The sequence below is a fragment of the Myxine glutinosa genome, chromosome 8, assembly GCF_964187855.1.
Source record: "Myxine glutinosa chromosome 8, kmMyxGlut1.1, whole genome shotgun sequence".
NCBI lineage: Eukaryota > Metazoa > Chordata > Myxini > Myxiniformes > Myxinidae > Myxine > Myxine glutinosa.
This window is the reverse complement of record NC_136268.1, coordinates 147,147,577-147,163,380: the sequence shown is the minus strand read 5'-3', so window position 1 is coordinate 147,163,380 and position 15,804 is coordinate 147,147,577.

Here is a 15,804-nt window from a genome sequence, read left to right as displayed (position 1 = left end):
TTTCCCATTGACTTACATGTTAATTTTTCCCCTCCCTCATTGCCCCTAAACACCTCTATTTCTCTCACCCTGTTCTTTACGAACCTTCTAACCTTTTGACATGTTATTCTTATTCATTAGACCACTTAAACAATGGTCCTTCTGTGTGAACCTGTGATCCTTCTGACCTTATGGACCTTTTAACCTTTTACTCTTAATATCATCTGGTGAATCATCTTTGACCCACTCAAACAACGACCCTACAAATATTTGTTTATGCGTGGGAAATAATTGAATTCTCTTGCCACTCCCTTCACCATCTAATATATTAACAAAAAAGATGTTTGAGTTTGGTTCTTTTTTAAGATATTTTAACTGAGCTAAGATAAAATGGTAAACCTCCCTCAATGTTCTTGTTTGAGCGCCTCCAGTGCCACATACCATTTTTAAATTAAAGTATATATTTTCCTGACAACCATCAAAGTTTTCCGTCCACTCAAAAATATTTCCATCTTTTTTACCCAATTCACCGGTATTTAAATTAATTCTCTGATTTGTTTTGTAATTTTTTTTACCAGTTGTCTTTTCAATTATACCTATTTGATATTTTTCACATTCGTTATGTTTACCATTTATATACCAAGGTTGATTACACCTCCACTCTTTAGTCTGGTTGGTACTTGGCTCTATCATTTATATAATAGTAAAAAGGCGGCGGTAGCCCGTTAAAATCCCTAACCCCCCTTTTTAACTTATCACTTATATACTTATATAACCATAAGGGAGACTATCAATTCCATTTTCTAAAATAAACCTCTTATCATCAAAAGCCCCCAATGCTTTCTTATTCACCTCTTCTGAATATAATTTATGTTTATAACTTCTTATTCCATTAATCTTTCGAAACTCTTCTTTCTTTGTTGTTAAACAGTTATAATAATCATTAAAGTTTATTGTTTCTTTAATAACATTTTTCTTTACACCTTTTAACTTCTTATCAGTCTTTTCAACGTTATTCACAATGTATTTATAAGCATAAGCCTTAGACCTCAATCCCACAAATTCACTCATGACATTTCCTCCTAATTCATCCTTAAACTTTCCAATCACCTTTTTATTTTTAGAAGAGAACAACTCACTCTCTGGACTGTAATTACTAGTGTCATAGATATTAATGTCCTTTTTCATGTCTGAATAAACATCATCAGTATTAATTTGCAAAATAAAACTATCTGTATCCATATAAAGTAGATTAACATCATTTTGATATTTCTTCCTCAAGTTATTATAAAAGTAATCATACATTAATGACTTTGATAAATCAAGAATTGATGTTCCAATATAAATAGGTTTGTCCATTTCAATACTCTCTTTAATCAAATGGATCGCACAAAAGTTCTCAGTAAAGACCTCAGCTCTAGTAAAACTCGGTCTATTAATTAATTTTGATGCTTGTTTCCAAGATGTTGATAGTCTGATATTTTGTCTTTTCCTCACATTTTCCATGGTCTTACCAAAGACCGCATTATTCATCAATTTATAAAAGTCTTTCTCAAAATCTGTTTTTGACTCTGTTCTTCTTTGTGTATTAAAATCAATGTACCCCTTTAACCAATGACTTTGATTGAACTTTAGAACCCTATGGATCTTCTCTATTCTTAGACCTTTTGATAAATATTGTCGCAAATTTCTTTGGTGTAGAACATAATTTTTCTTGTTATATAATGTAGTAAGTAATTTTTCTGTTGATTCACCTATATTAAATGATTGTTGATAATCACTTAACCACTCCTTCTTTGGACTTTCCTTTTCACAAGCAAATGGTAGATCTTTGTATAGGTTATGAAGTTCTTCTGGATATTTCAAATCAACCTCAAAATAATAACCAACCTTTGAATCATCCAATTCTTTTTGTGTAGAGATACATACATCTTGTAAAACCTTTTTGTAATCTTTTTCCTTTACCCATCTAAGTTTTCCATAAGGAAGAGCCTGTGACATTGCCCAGCCATACAGGTTGTTCGCATCATAATACATCAAGTAGGAGCTCTCTACCGATGGATCATAATTTGGAATGTACTTGTTATTTGCTTTAGCATATCTCTTTGAACAGACTTGTGAAATTCCTCCTCTCTTTGCCTTTTCAATCATCAAAAGCATATCAACATCGGTTATCAAATCCAAAGCTTGTTTTGTCATTTTTAACATCGCGCTCCAAGCCAATCCAGGAGCAGTGTAATAGTGAGCAGGATCCAATCCATATCCAGAATGACAGATTGTTCTGAAAGCCTCAAACACATCAGCCAACAAAAGCACATCAGTTTTGAGGTACAAATCGTGATACTCACCAAGATTCTTAATGTTATATTTTTTCCAAACATTTTGTGCGTGTACATAATCTTTATCAGATATATGACTATTATTTAATTTGTTATAGAAATTTTATTTTAAAGGAAGTTGTGTTTCATTGAATCTCTCAAAAGAGTCCATATAGTCATAGGGGTAAATTCCCTTTTGTGTTAGAAAATCTTTATCTAAAAAATACTCTGAAAGACATGGAAACTCTTTTAGATTTTGAACCAAGTTAGCCAATGGACTTGCCATGAATTTAAATGTATCAAGAAATCTGATATGAGTAATAGGAGATGTGTGAATTGTTTTTGTGAATGAAATGTATTTCTGATCCGTGTTTGGAATTGCTGAGATACTTCCAGAAGTCTTTGAGAGTTCCTTGATAAATAGATGTGTATCATAATCAGCGTTGTTATGAAGAAAGACAGGAATGAAAGAGGGGAGTTGATAATTAATATTACAACTTTGATGAGCCGGACCTCTATATTTACCAGTGAGATGACAATGGTCTCTAACCTTTAGACCTTTACCAATTTTCTCCTCACAAATATGACAGACATTGTTTTTTATAAATTCACTTTTTTCTTTACTTGTTAAGGACATTGGTTTATTGGTTTCTCTCATTATCTTGGTTAATCGAACACAGTCTTTTTCTAGTCGTTTCACAAACTCCTCTGGGGTATTTGAGCCTCTATACATCTCTAACTTGTTATATTTATCACCAACGGATGATTTGATATAATAACAAAAACCACAAGGAGTATGTTTTTGATATTTATTTGTGTATGATTCTTTTGGATCTGGAGAAGCAGTATCAATTTTTTCTAAAATACTTTCAAAATCAGCATATATAACAAATGGATGTTTTATTGTTTTCTTTTCATCTTTGAATGTGATCTTTGAGCCTTTTCTAGGCATGTTGATTACCGTTGATTTATGTTCACCACAATAATTTGAATGTTTATCTAATCTTTCTTGTGTATGGAAGAAGTTAAGACAAAGCATACAAATATATATTTTATTTGTTCTTTTACATACTTGTGGTTTTATTAATTTTGTAATATCTTTGATGTATGTATAATGTGAATTTTCGTCTGAATTAAAATATAGAAGATTAATATGAGTTTGTTTACAATTGTCAGAAAGCTTTAAAACCTGAATGTTGTTTGTTTCTGTTAGACCATAAACATTAACTGATAAATTATTAAACTTTTCAAATTTAGGAATATCATTTAAAGTCATCGGAAACTTTAGATCTTTCGTATTTAATGTATTCTCATATTTTTTATAATGAGATACTCTTTCATCATGAAAATGTGGAGGATGTAAGTGTGCTAGAATAGACCAGAGAAAACATTTATTGTCTTTATTTTTGATATTGATAACTGCTTTTCTATTTTTGATAACACTGGGTAAATCAATGTAAGAAGAAGCTTTTAGAGGATCTGATTTAAGAATATGAATGTCTATGTAAATAATTTTTCCTATATTGAATCCACTTCCTATGATTGAATTATCCACATCTTGCTCTTGTTTAATAAGTTCATCATAGACTCCTGATGTTTTAAAATCTTGATATGAAGATATAAAGTGTGGCTCAGTTCTCATGTATGGTGTATCTATAACTCCTTCGTCCTTTGTCATTTCTAATTTTACTCCCATATAAAATTTAAGTGGTTTCATTTCCTTTAGTGTTTTTTCAATCAACGTTTGAACAGCAGGTTAAACTATTTCTACAGCATCAACTATAGACTCTGGTTCAGGAGGTTTGAAGTTAAAGACTCTTATTTTAATATGTCCTTTGAATGCACCATCAGAGTTTTTAATAGTAAACAATTTTGACAAGTGTTTGTTAGTTTTAAGATGGGCTTTAAACCCCTTCTTGAGGATGGTTGTTTTACAGACCTTACAATGTTTTGTTTTAGGTGGAAGAGGGGAAAGTTTGTTAAGAATGTTGTATGTATGTTTTGCGGTGAGAATATGTTGTTTATAATATTTTACTTCCTTCTCGCAAGTATCACAATAAACCATATTTATAGCGTGAGAAAACGTGGTGTTTTATATATATCACTGTGCTTAAAATAAAACACTTTTGAGCTTTACAGCTCCGTTTTATATATATCGCTGTGCTTAAAATAAAACACTTTTGAGCTTTACAGCTCCGTTTTATATATATCGCTGTGCTTAAACTAAAACACTTTTTCACTCAGAATCATCTAAGTCATAACTATCACATGAATACTCAGAATCATACTCAGAGTCATCAATAAAGCTACTCTCATAACTATCATTTGAGCACAAACTATTAGTATCATAACTATCATCTGTGTTCAATGAAATACTATCATCACCATCGTCCGAGTTCAATGAAATACTATCATCACTATCGTCCGAGTTCAATGAAATAGTAAAATCTTCACTGCTGTAATGACTCATATTTAATTAGCAGAAAAAACCTTTCCATCTATACCAATATACTTTCTTTCATTAACGGATTCAATCTCTACATTTTTAATATCAAAAGTTATCTTTAAATAATCTCTAACTATCATAGAACGAAATGACATTTCACCAGAAATATTAACATCATTCATTTTACTTAGATCTACACCCTTTGGATTATTAAAGTAAATACAAATTTCTCCACGAGTATTGTTGATGGTCTTATCATTCTTTTTCAAAGTATCGCGATCGATCACTTTTTCAAGCTTTGAATAAATTGCCAGGAGTAGAGGAGAAACTTTTGTTAGATTTACTTTAATGGATGTCTTTCCAGGTATAGTTAGAGCTCTTCCTTTGAATGAAATAGAGGGGCTCATGTTATTTTCCATAACTGGTTTTACCCAAAAATTTCCAAATTTATCTTTGTTCAATTTAACATCTTTGACATATTTTTCTATATCTTTCACCGAAGTAGAGATTGATTGAAATTTGTCTTTTGTGCTTTGAAACATTGTATTTATTAATGAATAAACTTGCGTTTAGTTTAAGTAAAAATTTACCATATAAATATGATAAGTTCTGAAGGATATTTAGAATTTCCAGACTCTCCATATGATAAATTAGAGAATTGTCCGGCTTGTGATAGAATAGGGCTTAATAATGAGGGTTCATATAAACAATGTATTTTCTGTGATTTAATTTTAATTAATGATAATAAAAAATATAAAAATATATATAACTCTTTTAAATTAGAACCAAAAATGAATTACTTTACAAGATTAATAAGAGAGATGAATGTTAAGTATTGTGATGATAATACACCATTTCTTTCAAGGGAAGAGACTATTTGTATTGAGGAAATGTATAAGGGTTTAATTATATTTATTATTCAAAATAATTTTAATGGAAATGTTAATACAAGATACTATATAAATAAAATAATGAATTATTTTGAAATTAAACCCGAACTCAGGATAAAATATAGAGTTTCTAAAATAGCTCAAAAAAAGTTAGATGACTTGTTTTCCAAATATATAAATGAATGATTTTTTACCCGTTTGGGAAAATAAGATAAAATTTAATAACCATAAAAACATTCCAAATTCATTGAGATGTCTAATAGTTGGTTCAAGCGGATGTGGAAAAACCTGTTTACTTTTAAAGATGCTCCTTGGTCCTAATTTTTTAGATTATGATAATTTAATAATTTTTACAAAGTCTAGTTTTCAACCCGAGTATCAACTACTCTCACAGGGTTTTAATGCAGGTCTTAAAAAGGAAGACATTATCGGTTTATTTAAACTTCAAAACAAACTAAATGATTATAATATTGAAGATATAATACAATTATTTTGTGATACACAGAAATCAAAATCGAAACCAAAACCCATAACTTGTATTCTCAGTGATAATACGGATGATATACCTTCACCTCAAGATTTAGATAAATCAAAAAAGAACCTCGTCATCTTTGATGATTGTGTTAATGAGAGAAACCAAACAGTAATGGATAGCTACTATACAAGAGGGAGACATTCTTCTTGTAATTGTATATATCTTAGTCAATCATATTTTCAACTCCCTCGATGCTCAATAAGAAACAATGCCAATACTTTTATTTTATTTAAGTTAAATTCAATAGATGTAAATAATTTTTGGAGAGATAATTGCTCTACGTTATGTAGTAAAAAAGAATTTGAAAATTATATGAAACACACGATTGAAAAATATAAATATATTGTTGTGAAACAAGATGAGATATTAAAGGATGTATTTTTATTTTAAACATAATTACATATATAAATGATAACTATTATTATTAATCTTGTGGGTAAATCTGCTTCAGGAAAGAACTTTCATAAATCTAAACTCTTGAATAGTAAAAATGAAAAGATTGTAAGTTTTTTTTAAAAACACCCTATGATTCGTTTTGTGAGTACTACAACCAGAGCAAAGCGACCAGGAGAAGTAGAAAGGAAAGATTATTACTACATTTCAATGGAGGAACATATGCGATTGAGGAACGAAGGTCAAATATTTGAGGAGATCTCTCTTGGTTCTACAAAATATTCACATTGTAAGAGTGAGTTAAATAAAGTAAAATCTAATGGTCTTGGGATTTTAGAAACTAATCCTGAAGGAATGAGACAAATTATTAAACAATTGTGTGGTGATGGAGTTAAGATTTTATCATTCGGTTTTGATATCGATGAGGAGACTCAACGCAAACGTATGAAAAGCAGAGATACAAGTATTAGTGAAGAAGAAATAACAACTCGTATTAATACCAATAAAGAATTTGATGAAATATTTAAAGAAAAGGATTTATTTCAACACATTTACTATAATGACAAAGAAAAGGAAAATTTTCCCATTGACCTTTACAATTCATTAAATGATATTTTTCAATAAATAAATACAGAAAATGAATACCGAAGAAAGAGCAAGAAAGTTTAAAGAACATCAAGAGTTGGTTTCAAAAGTTGTAAAGCAACAGGAAGAGATATAGAAGAAACGGAGACAGAAACTAACTGGTGAAGAAGCCTTTGAAAGAAAACAAGAGAAATTTTTTAAACCGCTTTTAAAAACTCAACACCCTACAGTTCCCACGGTAGAATTTACTCCGAAAAAACTTCAAATGCTCAAAGATTTTAGTCAGATAACAAAACAAGAACTTGGAAAATTAGAATATAATGATGAAGAATTATTTCAGAAACTTGAGGAAGTAAATCAACCCCCTAATTATGTAGTGGAAGCTCTTCAAAACAATGAATATTTGGCAGATTCAAAAACCAGAGCAGGTCTCATTCCAACAGAAGAACCAGCAGTGTTCCATCTTGTGAAAGAAAAGGTATTGATATTTAATGATGAATTGATGTTCTTGAGTTCTACTCAACCAAATGTTAAATTAACTCCAAGATTAATGTTTCTTCTAACAAACCCCGGATTCAACGGTTCAAAATATTTTGAGGAACCACTTGATATGGAAAGAGAGGAAGATAGGGTATTTATTGAGTTGCTAAATGCACTTGATTATGGAGTTTCTGTTGCTGGTAAAAGTAAGAAGAATGAGAAGGAGAAACATATTATTGATGCTTTAAGTAAGCTTGGTTCGGGTGTTAGTTTTCTTCCAAATGACCCATCACAATTAGTTAATAGGCTATTATTGTTGTTAGGTAGTAAGAAGGCTGGAAACAACAATTGTTTTAATGAATCCTCAGCCATTTTAGATCAGTTGATGAATATGAAAATAATTAATAAATGTCAATACAAAGATATTTTATTAGATATTAAATAAGATGAGAAGCACAATTCTTAGTTTTAATTTCACAACGAGCGATTACACAGCTTCATTCCCTTACCCACTACAACTTGACCCCCTTACCTCATATGAGGCATCTTTATTGTCGATGGAAACTTATAATACCTTGTTTAATATCACAGAGAAAAACAACAAGTTTAGTTATAATCCAGGAAGTGGATATAAAACTATAACCGTTTCACCTGGAGCTTACGAGATTTCTCAAATATCTTCAGAAGTCTCTCGCCTTATGAAAGAAAAAGGTGATGAGCCAAAAAATATTGTAATAGATATTCAAAAACACACTTCAAAATCAACTATTAAACTTAAAAATAATTATAAAGTTGATTTCACGATTGAAAATTCGTTTAGAGAGCTATTGGGTTTCTCTTCAAAAAAGATTGAAAATAACGGGACGTTTTACAGTGATAATGTTATCCAAATATCCTCCGGTATAAATTCAGTATTAATTCATTGTGATTTGATTGATGGTGCTTATAACGATGGAATAAGAACAAATACAATATTTTCATTCAGTGCATACTCAACCCCGATTGGTTATAAATTTAATATGGAACCAAAAAATCTTGTCTATTTACCTGTGTCAGGAAAAACCATATACAGAGTAAATTTTAGGATAACCGACCAAGATAATCGTATGATATCCTTTAATGATGAAATTATATCCATCAGAATTCACCTACGTGAAGTTTTTCAAAAAATAAATAATGGTTATTGTGAGAAAACACGAGTTGGGAAAATATAAAATAATTACAGGGGAGGGCATGTACCTTTCACCATACTATACAAGGTATGTGGGTAGAGGATACTATAAACCAAAGAGACAATGGGGTGTGGGTCATCAATTTCGAAATGAAGGAGATGGGATAATTGATACTCTAATGGGTATTGGTTCAACCATCCTTAAACATAAAGACCTAATTGGTTCAACTGCTTCTGCCGTGGGCTCCGTTGCGGGTGCTATAAAGAGTATAAAAGATGCTCAAAAGGAGTCTCATAAATTACAAGCAATCAAAGAAATAAAAAAAGGTAAAACTCAACTATCTTCACAAGAACGACAAAAAATCATTAAAATACTTGGGTCAGGGTTTCAACGATTTTAATACTATATAAATACAAGTATGGAAGCGATTGATAGTATCTATGATTTGGATGATACAATTATCATTTCAAACTCCATGAAAAAGGAAGACTATTTTAAGGTAAATGCTATAACAGGAACAGACTGGAATTCAAACGGAACAAAAAGTTTTGAAATAAATAATCAACAAACTTACTTGAATATAGCTGATAGTTTCTTGCTGTGTAAATTTAAATTCACTAAGGCTGCGAATAATACTAATGCTACACTCATAAATGATTTCTTCTGGAAAATGTTTGATAGTGTTCGCCTGTATATTGGAACACAAGAGGTTGAAGCGGTTGATTATGTCTCTGCTACATCTGAAATGATGAAATTTACACTATATTCGTTTGGTGATAGAATGGGCAAGGGAGCTGTTGAAGGTTTTATTCCTGATATGTCAACGGGTACAAACACAGACCCTGGTTATAGTCAAAGGAAGGCAATGTATAATGATGACACAAAACCAGAGAATAGTTTTACCGTAGCAGTACCTCTGAAAGGTATATTTGGATTTTGTGATTATGACAAAGTTTTGTATGGTCTTAAAATTAGATTTCAACTACAAAGGAATGATAATGTAAATAGGTTGCTTTTTGGGGTTGAAAATGCTTTTGGAGACAACAATAAATTTGTTATTAATGATTTGTGTTGGTATATCAGTGAATATACTCCTAATCTTAAAACGGAAGAGATGTTAAATAGAAGACTTAACTCAAAGAAACCGCTAAATGTATCATACCTTAAAAGAAGATGTCAACACGTTAAACTGGAACACACTACCTACACTTGGAATTTGGGTGTTCTTCAAGGAAAGCCACGATACCTCTGGCTCATTTTTTAAAAACCAGATGGAGAGGACGGTACTAATAAGAATAATGCGCTGAGTGATAATGCTAAGGTGAAACAAGTTTGGGTTTCTCTTGATGGCACATTTTATCCGCGAGATAGATTGGAAATTGATTGGGAAAAAAATGATTATGCGGAAGCCTACAAGTCTTACCAAAAGGTGTGTGAAAGCAACGGTAATAATGATCCTATTTTGGATATGGTTGCGTTTCAAAAACTTTATACAATCTATGCAATTGACCTGAGTTCTCAAAAGGAAACTATAAAGTCTAATTGAGTGGATACTTCTCTATACATTGAAAGAGGGGAGAGTGAAGAGGTTAATGCATATTGTTTGCTTTTGGAGGAAACAGAATTACAGATTAATACAGATAATGGTGTTATGATTAATATCACATAGGTTTTTTCTCATAAATAAATGGTTGGGGTATATGTTAATCAAATCAATCTTAATAAATTAACATCTTGTATTCAAAATCAAAAGCCTTGTATTATTAATGTTAATACAATTCAAAGAAAAGGAGCTGTAAGAATTGATGTTTTACTCACACACACACACAAGTAAAAACACTAAATGATGTTGGATCACTTAAAATTAAAATGACGAAACCTATGTTAAATAAATATTCAATAGACGAGTCAAGAGGAGGATTTCTCCCGTTTCTAATTCCTTTATTTGCTGGTTTAAGTGCGGCGGGAGCATTGACTGGTGGTATTTCAGCAGCGGTAAAAACTGCTAACGAAAGGAAGACACAACTAAAAGCTCAAAAAGAATTGGAAAGACATAACAAGGAGTTGGAGAAACAAATTAGTGGAAGTGGTGTAATTGTAGATTTTGCTCAAAAACTTGAAAGTCTACCTGATAAAGCTAGATTGTTGGTTGGAGATATGCTTTCCTCTATCGCTCAAGCGGGTGTTAAACTAACTAAACGGGGTAATGGATTGTATCTTTCTCATAAATAAATGGATAAATGGTTTAAACAATTTGGAAAGAATACAACGTCAAATATAGAACTAGCTAAGTATTGTAAAACACTAAAAATTGATAATGTGGTTATTTGTATGAGAGATGAATTAATACATATAAATAAGAATACAAAGAATATTATTATGAATTTAGACACACAGAATGGTTCTCATTGGGTTTGTATTCATAATAGTCAGGATAAATATTATTTTGATAGTTATGGTATGCCACCACCTGTTGAAGTAATACAATTCTTACAGAATGGTGTTTATCAAACATTTCAAGTTCAAGAAATTAATTCTAAATGTTGTGGTCAATTATGTTTATATGTATTATTTCAACTCAACAATAATGAAAATTTTTATGATATCATTTTTAATCTAATATAAATGACTTATGTTGGAAAAGATGGTTCTATCTTTGGAAAATCCTCTCAGGATATTGATTTATCAAATTATTATACAAAGGCACAGGCTGAACGACAAAAATATAGTGTAAGTAAAAATATTAATATGAAGAATACTTATAAATTAATCAATTATCCAAACCCTACAGATGCGAATGACTTAATTAGATTAAGTGATTTATCACAATATATATTTTTAAAGAAAACAGCACGTTTTGTTAAACAAGTAAAATTTACAACCACAACACCTGGTTATACTGACCATACACCTTTCCTCATTGAATTTAACTACCTGCTTACAATTGAATTTTATAAAGAAGGACATATAGTTAATATGCGAATTAATAAATGGGGGTATGATATGCCTGATTTAGGGTATAATTGGTCTTTTTCAATAAACATAGAAGACCTACATGATTTTAATCAGTCTCGTAAAGAAGAATATTATCCACTTGGTGAGGATAAGGATTTATGTGGAAGTACAATTAATAAACAACAAATACATGGTTTTAAGAAAAGAAAAATATATGATAGTATAGCGATGGTTAGCATGACAAAGAAGGAAGGTCATGAGATAAGGATAGAAAGCCAAGGAATACAAACCAATTTGGTAGTGGGAAGATGGGGTGGTATTACCTGTCATAATATTAATCTCACATATATTTCTGATACATAAATGGCAGGAAGAAGACTACAAGAGAATTATAATTTTTGTATTCAAGGATACCTACAAGAAAAGGGTGCTCGGTATTACATACCTTATGATTTGGAGCATATACATGGGAATTTTGTCATTAAAAACTGGCCTTATACTGATATTGTTAAACCCACAAATAGAGACTTGTTTAAAATATAAAATAAAAATGAACTTCTCAAAGTTATGAAATATAAAACTCTTTTAGAAATCGTCAACAAATCTTATTGGTATCCTATTATGAGAAAAATAATTATAGATACAAGAATATCTCAAAATCCAGATGAGTATATGTATAATATTCTTTGGGGTTCAAACTCAAGGGTAGCAAGGGATGAGGAAGGAGTTGAAGAAGAGAAGGAGGAAAGAAAGAAAAAGGAGAAGAAGGAAAGGGAGAGGGAGGAGAAGGAGGAGAGGGAGAAAAAGGAGGAGGAGAGGGAGAAAAAGGAGAAGGAGGAAGGAGAGAAAAGGGAGAAGGAGGAAAGAGAGAAAAAGAAGAAGGAGGAGAGGGAAAAAAAGGAGAAGGAGGAGAGGGAGGAAAGGGAGCAAAGAGAGAGGGAGGTAAAATATAAAAAGATGGAAATCAGTGAGATTCGTAAAAGATTGAGTGTATTACAGCAAATAAATCAATCTCAACGCACCGAAGAGGAAATTAAAGAATTAACAACTCTTATGAAGATAATGGTTTCAAAAATAACAACGTCAATGTCTTCAATTTCAGGGAGGAGATTTAAACGAGAAAGTGGTGAAGAAGAAGAAGAAGAAGGAAAAGATTATGTGATTGATGATGTTGGTGTCATTGACTTTAGTTAGTTTTTATTTGTAAATAAATGGAGGAGAGAGTGAAGGCATTCCTTAGGATTCTTTATGTTTTAAAAATTAAGATAGAAATGTATATGTTAAAAACCAAAAAGGTTTTGATACTCTGTCGGAATTTTTCTGATAAATAAATATGAGTTATTGTCTCAAATGTAAAAAGAAAACTAAATCTAAAAATATCTCTTATGTTAAAGCTAAAAATAATAGAGTTTATCAAAAAGGAATATGTCAAGTGTGTGGCTCTAAAAAGTGCCAATTCATCTCACCTAAAAGAGGAGAAGATATACAAAAGTTTCTGTCAGGAAGTAAATTTACAACAACTGGAATTCCAGGGGAATTACACCTTCCAGGGTATTCTTTCTGTGGTCCAGGAACAAACCTGGATAAAAGATTAGATGAGGCTGACAATCCTAAACCTTGGTCTAAACCTACAAATAGGGTTGACGAAGTGAGTATGAAGCATGATATTGCTTATGGGAAAACCACTACGTTGACTGAAAAACATAAAGCCGACAGCGAAATGTTGTATAATTTGTCTTTGATACAAAATCCAACGTTGAGAGAGAAAGTTGATAGGTTTATTGTGAGAAATTTGATAAACGCTAAATTGAAACTTGGTCTTGGTTATTCCTCAAAAAACTATTAGGCTCTAATGATGTTATCAAGACTGAGGAGCTTTTGGCTGAAGAATTACACAAACCTATAATCACAAAGTTTAAAAGAAGGAAGGTTTATTCTAAATACACCGACCACATATGGTCCGCTGATTTAATTGAATTGAATAATGACAGGGGATACAGGTATGCTTTAACCGTTATTGATTTGAGGAGTAGATTTGCCTGGGTTGTCCCTTTAAAAAATAAAAGGGGTGATACTTTAATGTTAGCCTTTAAGCTAATATTTGATCGGGATAAAAGGAAACCAAAGAAGTTATGGACTGATGAGGGAACAGAGTTCTATAACAAAATATTCATGAAATTTCTTAAGGGGAAGGGTATTAAATTATACAGCACCTTTAATGAAGGAAAGGCAGTTGTTATTGAGCGTTTTAATCGTACTTTAAAAGAGAAATTATATAAAAAATTGACACAACTCGGTTCTCAAAAATGGGTGTATTTAATTCAGGATATTGTGGATAATTACAATAATACAGTTCATTCATCAACAAAATCAAAACCATTGGAAACATTTACAAAATTAGAATATGAAAAGGAGATTAATTTGAGAAAGCCCAAGTTTAAAGTTGGTGATATTGTAAGAATATACAAATGGAAAAGTCATTTTGAGAAAGGTTATACACAAAAATGGACTCGTGAATTATTTAAAATCATTGATGTAATGGATACAGTCCCTTGGACCTACAAATTATATGATTTAAATGGAGAAGAAATCTTGGGTTCATTTTACTCGCAAGAATTACAAAAAACACAAGTAAGCAGATAATACCCTTGAAAATAATAAATAAATAAATAAAATGTAATGGGGATACGTTTTTAAATCTGTGAACCCCAAACACAGAATCCCACAACTTTTTAGTTGGGGCTTAACTTTTGTGTGTGTATAATGGGGATACGTTTTTAAATCTGTGAACCCCAAACACAGAATCCCACAACTTTTTAGTTGGGGCTTAACTTTTGTGTGTGTATAATGGGGATACGTTTTTAAATCTGTGAACCCCAAACACAAAATCCCACAACTTTTCAGTTGGGGCTTAACTTTTGTGTGTGTGTGTATGTGTGAGTGAGTCATAATAATATACAAACCCTAACCCAACCCCATCCCTAACCTAACCCAACCCCATCCCTAACCCAAACCCATCCCTAACCCAAACCCATCCCTAACCCAAACCCATCCCTAACACAACCCCATCCCTAACCCAACCCATCCCTAACCCAACCCCATCCCTAACTCAACCCCATCCCTAACCCAACCCCATCCCTAACCCAATCCCATCCCTAACCCAACCCCATCCCTAACCCAACCCCATCCCTAATCCAACCCTAACCCAACCCCATCCCTAACCCAACCCATCCCTAACCCTCACATCCAAAATCCCAACCCTAACCCAATCCCATCCCTAACCCAACCCCAACCCTAACCCTCACATTCAAAATCCCAACCCTAACCCAACCCCATCCCTAACCCAACCCCATCCCTAACCCTCACATTCAAAATCCCACCCAAACCCTAACATAATCTTTCTTTTCTTCTTTTTTTTAAATACGTATTTCTTTTTTTTTTTCCTCTTCCCTCCAATTCTGTCTTTCAAGGCTTTCAAGTTTGAAGAAGTAGAAATGGGAAGAAAGAATTTTCCAGCATTTTCTTCCTCGAACTTTCTTGATATTGCTTAAATCAAGCGTCATTAAATAAAGAACATTGTTCATTGCTTTAGAATCCAAAGAGTCTCCAAGAGGAACCCCACAGGTAGAGTCTCCAAAATAAAACCAACTTTCCAAGTTCCCAAGGTATAACCACATTCCTGTTGAGCCTCCAAGATAGGTATCACATTCCGAGTCATCAAAACAAAACCCCCATTCCGAGTCTCCAAAAATATAACCATCTTTCCAAGTCCCCAAGGTAGAACCACAATTTTCAGAAATATTGGGGGTTTCCGTGATAAGTCTCACATAGTATAACTGCGGACCATCAGGGAAAACTTCCCTTTCCCAATTTTTTAGGGTTTCTATGATGTGTCTCACATAGTATAACTGCGGCCCATCAGGGAGAATTCCCGTTTTTCCAATTTTTTAGGGTTTCTATGATGTGTCTCACATAGTATAACTGCGGACCATCAGGGAGAATTCCCGTTTCCCAATTTTTTAGGGTTTCTATGATGTGTCTCACATAGTAT